The 6,204-nt window shown below is 59.8% G+C and overlaps 1 long non-coding RNA gene across 1 annotated transcript; it reads right to left on the reverse strand.

Annotated features, from left to right (window-relative positions):
* Nucleotides 1–949: 949 nt before the first annotated feature.
* LOC132526718 (uncharacterized) lies at nucleotides 950–2,404 on the reverse strand. Its single transcript, XR_009542662.1, has 3 exons — nucleotides 2,040–2,404; nucleotides 1,538–1,637; nucleotides 950–1,307 (listed from the first exon to the last, which is right to left on the reverse strand). It is a non-coding gene; the product is annotated as an uncharacterized LOC132526718 (long non-coding RNA).
* Between the last annotated feature and the right edge of the window lie 3,800 nt (nucleotides 2,405–6,204).

Genomic DNA, 6,204 nt, shown 5'->3' on the forward strand with positions numbered 1-6,204 from the left:
ATGATTGTGCCCCCTTTCAAAAGGGTCCCTGTTTTCCTCTGAATAATAAATAAATATAAATAAATAACAAATGGACGAGGAGAAGAGGTTCCTCACAGCGGCAGCAACCTGGCAGCCTGGGGTCCTGAACGAGATTCTTTTGCCATAAAGGACATGACGGGGACCATCGGCAAAGCGTGTGTGGGGTCTGAGGCTTGGACGGTGCTGTCGTATCCGTGTGCTTTCCTGACACGAGTGCTGGCGTAGTGGTCACGCAGGAGGAGTGTCCGTTTGAGGGAAATACACAAACAAGCGTCCGTGCCGCTGGGCATCGTGTCGCCCGTGGCTCTCAGATGGTCCAGGGAAAGAAGTCCTCTGTTCCTTTTCCGTGCGTCTGCACCTGAGGCTCGGCGGGTAAAGGTCGCTCTTGGGAGCAGAGTCTGACCTGCACCAGGCTCCCTGACTTCCTGCCTCTGCACCCCCCGCCCCGCCCCAAGCCTCGAAAAGGATTCCCTGCTCAGATGCTCAGTGTGCCCAGCGGGACGGGATCAGAGAGGTCAGGTCTGTGACACGCCTTCAGCGCCCCCCAGCGGCCGAGGGGTCAGGCTGCAGCTGTTCTGAGAAGTGCCGAGAATTCCAGGCGCACGAACGTCCTCTGGGCACCGCCCCCCCCAGCAGGGCCGGTCAGCACATCTCCGGCAGCCACGTGTGCTGTCGCTGTGCCACCGGCGCCCCAGGAAGTGGGGAGGAGCCACGTAGCTGCCACAGCCCGTCGGGCCCCGCCCTGGGGTCCAGGCCGTGGGTCTGTCCACGTCCTGAGCTGCTTGGCCTCAGGACTTCTTTACACCCGAAACCATTGAGGGCCTCGAAGAGCTTTTGTGGCTTGGAGTTTGCTCTACCAACATTTACATATTCGAAATTATATACTCAAAGTTTAATTTCAATAACAACCAAAGCACACGTGCCTTTGGCCATCAGAGCTATGACATTACCACACGCTGGTCTGGAAAATTCTACGGTGCACTCGTGAGAGGATGAGAAAGGCTGGAACATCTCACACTACTACGAAGATGGCTTTGACCTCAGGGACCCCTAGAAGGGTCTCAGAAGCCCTGAGGGGTGAGGACCCCAGTGTGAGAGCCCCTGGCCTGTGCCCTGATCGCCACCATCGACCACCAGGAGAAGTTTGGAGCTGCAGATGCAGACGCCCGTAACCCCAGCAGCTCCGTCCTCTGGATCCACCCGAGAGCCCCTCGAGGGCACGTGGGAACCAGTCAGAGGTGGGATGTGCATCGGGTTGCCGCCCGCTTTCACGGTCTGGAAACAACCTGAAAGACAGAATTGACAAGTGGACGACGCTCTGTTTACACAACAGAGTGCTGTAGGAAGTACCAACGTAGGAGAAGTCCCCCACACAAAACTGAGTGAAAAAAATCAAGTCGGGGAAGCAGAGCTCAGAATGAAGCCGGTTGATTGACTCAAAGCACATTGTCTGCGGACACACATACGTGTGCCGCGGGGATAAACACGAAGTTCAAGATGGCGGGAAAGTGGTTACCTGGGGGTTGGGGCAGAGTCAGGAGGGAGGCGACACGGGGGCTTTCGCTGTATCCGTGATGCTTAATTCATAAAGTTGTTTTCAAAACACCATCCAGGGACTGTGGGGAAATGGAAAACAGACGAGCTGGCGGTGCGTCACCAGCTACCGCTGGTCTTTGCGTCCCGGGGTACGTGGCGGAGACCGCCAGCTGCCTCCCTGACACCCCTTTTCTTTCTTTCTCACTGATCTACTGGGGGCAGCACGTACCAGCTCAGAAGAGAAAAGGAAACCCTGCCACGTTCAGCCTCCCTCGCGGCGCGGCGGCCACCAGGGCACACGGCGGTCATTCAGCGCAGCCTGTGGGAAGCTCCTCGGGCACAGGGGACAGTGGCAGCCCTGGCTCCCCTCCCCCACCTCTTCCCGCCCATGGGCCCCCTGTGTTTATGAGGATGATGAGAGCCAGAGTTTGGAGTCAGATCTTAAGGGGAAGAGCAGGAATGTTCCGGAAGGCCACCCTCACCGGGGCTGTTGGATGACTCCGGGGGGGGTGCTACCACCCATGCCAGGCAGACCAACTCGGGGCAGCCCCCGGCCCCCGTCCCGGGCAGGCCCGGCCCCAGGAGGACCGCGTCTTCAGGGCCGCTCTCCAATCTTCCCGATTCGACCCCGGCCAAGTGGAACTGATTCTGCGTCCGGGGGCCTCCTGAGAGCAGCCCAGCTTTAAACGCTCTTCACGGTGGGTGGTGATTGGGTCTTGATTTGCTGAATGATTCAGCTGAGTCACCACCTGCAAACAATATGAGAAATAAAACGCTGGCCACGCTCGGGCGCCCAGTGCAGCCCCTGCTCCCGGGGCCGATGACACGGGCCGCTCCCCGCAGGCGGCTCCGGCACCCCGGGAGGTCCTGCCTGGAAGGGAGCTGCTCGGTGCCAGGCCCTGCACGGGGTGGGCCTGGGGGCCGCGTGGAGGCCAAGGAGGCACGGCGGCAGCACGTTCCACTGGGGGATCCGCCCGCGAGGGGCCTGCCAGGGTCACAGGTGGGGAACAGCGGGGCTGCACCAGGAGCCGCTGGGGCGGCGCGCGGCCCAACGGACCCAGCGCTGCCACAAACACCAGGGGCTCCCTTTACCCCCAGGCAGCCCGCTGGGTGTCCTTTGCACCACCCCTCAAACTGGCCTGGCGTGGCTACACAGCCTCCTTGCCTTGGTCTGATGGCCCCAGCAGCAAGGCTCGCAGCCCGTCTCCTGAGGGAGGTGCGTCTGTGAGCCTGGGCAGCAGGCCCAGGGCTGGAGGCCTGGGGTCAGATGGCATCCACCTCTGGTGGCCGTGTGACCTCTGTCCCTCTGCTGCTGCGTCTGTAAAGGGGGCATTGTGTCAGTGTGGGGTCCGGAACACAGGACCTCGGGATGTGACCGTATGTGGAAACGGGGGCGTTTAAGGAGTCGCTAAATGTAAATGGGGCCATCAGGGTGGGCCGTAATCCAATCTGACTGTGTCCTTGTGGGCGCAGGGACCCCAGGGATGTGCACACACACAGGACACGGCCAGCACGCCCAGGACAGAAGCCTTGGGAAAAGCCAGCCCTCGATCTTGGAGGTCCAGCCTCTACAACTGTAAGCAACAGATGTCTGTGGTTCAAGCCCCTCCCTGCGTCCATGGACTCCATTATAGCAGCGAAGCAGACACATACACCGTGGTCCTGGTCACCCTGTCACCTCCAGGGCTCCTGGCCACAGGGCCTGCAGGTTTCAGAGCTGCACTGTGTCAGAGCCATGCCCGGGCTGCGGGACCCTCTGCAGCAGCTGAGCGCTCTGGGCCCTAAACCCACAGGGGGGCCATCTTATCTGCAGCCTGGCCTCACCCGTGCCTGGTCCCCAGGGCTCGGGGACGGAAGGACCTCACTCCAAAGGGAATCCCACCTGTGTCTTCCCACAAGCCCCTGCTGCCTCTGTAGCCCAAGGCATCTGGAAACAAAGTCAGAGGTCGTCCACCAGCCGCAGGCTCCCTCAACAAGTAAGCCCAGGCCCAAACTCCCTCTGATGGGGAGGGAGAAGGGTGGGCTCAGGAAGGAAAAGTCACAAATTGGTGTCTGGAAATATCCTGTCTCCCTCACGTGACGCCTTGGGGGACACTTTCGGATTTTCACGTGTTTCCCTTAGGATCGGGATTGCCGTAAACAGGGTAGTCTTTCGTGTATGAGAATTCTGTTCTATCGGGTAGTAGCGCTGTGCTGGTGTGGCAGCGCCATCGCCATTAGGGACAGGGCTTGTTTTGTCTTTCTGTTTGACCATCCTTGTTGACTAGCTTCCCAAAGTCGCCTCATCACCCAGGCTGGCTGCTGGAGTCAGTCATCACGTCTGCATTCCAGGAAGCAGGAAAGAGAAGGCAGGAGGACAAAGGAGCACATCTCCGAGCTCAGTCAGCTCCCTTTAAGCAGCCTGTGCTGAAGAAAGTCTCATACTCCTGCTAACATCCCAATGACCAGGACTTAGTCACCTGAGTGAATGTAAAGGGGCGGGAATGTCACCTTCTACCTGGTGCTTCACTGACCCTCCAAACATCCTGACGCAGTTACTGAGGGAGGGAAAATGAGTATCACGTGGCCACCAGTCACCCACAGCCCTGTGTCCCTGATGAGGAAACTGAGGGTCAGAGAGGCATGATGTCAAGGTCCACGGGCTGTGAACAGCAGGAGGCCGTAAGATTGGAACGTGGAGCCAATATGGTAGACTCGTCATCCAGAGCGCCCCACATCCTGGCCACTTGTCGGCATGAGGTCTGTTCCCACCCAGACGCGGCACACGGGGTGCGGTTCCAGCAGAACAGACGTGAGCACGGACTTGTGGAACAACCGAGGATTTGAACAGCACACGGCGCCGCTGAGGCTGTGCTCATGGGGGTCAAAAGTGGTACAGCCTCTTGGAAGGGTGTGTCGGTTCAGATTAGGTTCGATTATGAGTGAGAGAAAAATCCAAAGTGGTTTAAGAAAGACAGAGGTTTACTTCTCTCTCAAGTCCAACAGGTCATCCAAAGGAGGAAGTCCAGGGCTGTTAGGGGTGCACTAGTGTCGGGGACCTCGTCTGCTTCTACCTTGACGCTCTGCCATGAGCGGCTCCCATTCCAAGATCCCCCGATGATTCAAGGTGGCTGCTACAACTCCAGCCATTGCAACCACATCCCAGTTTGCAAGAAAGAAGAGCCGATCCTTGCTCTTCAGGGAAGGTGCACACACACTGACATCACACTGGCCAGGCCCTGCGAGGAAGGCTGGAAAATGGAGTCTTTGTTCCAGGCAGCTGTGTATCCAGCTGCAAGTCAGGTGTCCTGTGACAGCGGAAGGAAAGGAGAACACGTACTGGGGGACGGCGATTAGTCTCGCCGGAAGACTGCGAGACTAATTAACTCACGAGTGAAGGCTGTGCTCCAGCAATCCCACCTGTGTGAGTTATTTGTAAGGATTTGGGTTGCTGCACTGTTTGTTGTTGCAAAACGTATTAGGCACCAAGGTCCCTCCCAAGGGGACTGGGTAGATCAATTGCCGCGTATCCAGAACGTGCGCAGCTCTCCCACCTGACGTGGAATGAGCCCAAGACCAGGTGTTAGCGTGGGAAACGAGCTAGACATTCACGCTCCCAAACTAGGGGTGACGTGCATACACGCGTGTGAACACAGGTGCTCCTGGAAGGTTAGGAAGACCCCGGCCTTGCGGTGCTTCTGGGGAGGGAGGCAGGGAGACGGGGTCAGAGCAGCGGAGGTTCCCCCCAGCCTCCACGGTCCACCAGCTGCCCTGCAACGGGCGCCAGGCCTCCTGTGCTGCCCCCTCTACCGAGTCACCACACGGAGCCAACGCAGGCTGCCGCCGTGCCGTCTTAGATGCAGCCCGTCAACGCTGCCGATGGGGAACCCAGCTCTGGATCTGAGGACCAGTTCCTCCCTGTCTGGGCCCCCCCCCACCTGCCCGGCTCGGGATGCCCCGCTGGCTTCCCTCCCCACCTAACAGGCTTCTGTGAGAGCTGTGGGGTGGCAGCCGGGCCGGGCACGGCGAGGAGCCTGCAAGAGCGCCCTGGCAGCCCCGCGGGCCCCGGAGTCCAGGTCGCTGGCTGTGCCCACGCCTGCTGACAGCCCTGGATCCGGGGAGCCTGGCCGCTGGCCCCCCAGTCATGAGTGTGTTGTAGCTGGTGCCCTCCTGAGAAAGAAGGTGGGCAGTGGAGGGGGAGCGCAGCCTGGCCCTCAGCCCCCCAGGGCCCCGGGCTTTATTCGGACCTGTCCCCACTTTCAGCTCATCACATCCATGATTATGAACATCAGTCCCCGCATCCTACCTTCCGAGGGCCTACTACGTGCCGAGCACTATTCCGGTCCCTAAAAATAACGCCTGTGGTCACCGTCGCTCCACCACCACGTGCCGGCCAGCCACACCTGCTCTCCGCTAACCCTTACGAACATCCCTGTGAGACAGACCTTCTTATTCCCATGTCACAGATGCGGAAACGGAAGCTGCAGGAGGGGAATGCTGCCCGGGATAACAGAGTGTGAGGGGCAGACAGGACAGCGCACAGGAACCACGGTTCTTTCCCCGGCCGTCCCCTCTGCTCCGACGGGGCCTCGCAGCAGGTACGCCGGGCTCCCAGTGCAGAGGGGCACCCCGGCCCCGGTATCCCCGCACAGCCTTCGCGTCAACACC

Source organism: Lagenorhynchus albirostris, chromosome 10, assembly GCF_949774975.1.
Source record: "Lagenorhynchus albirostris chromosome 10, mLagAlb1.1, whole genome shotgun sequence".
Taxonomy (NCBI): domain Eukaryota; kingdom Metazoa; phylum Chordata; class Mammalia; order Artiodactyla; family Delphinidae; genus Lagenorhynchus; species Lagenorhynchus albirostris.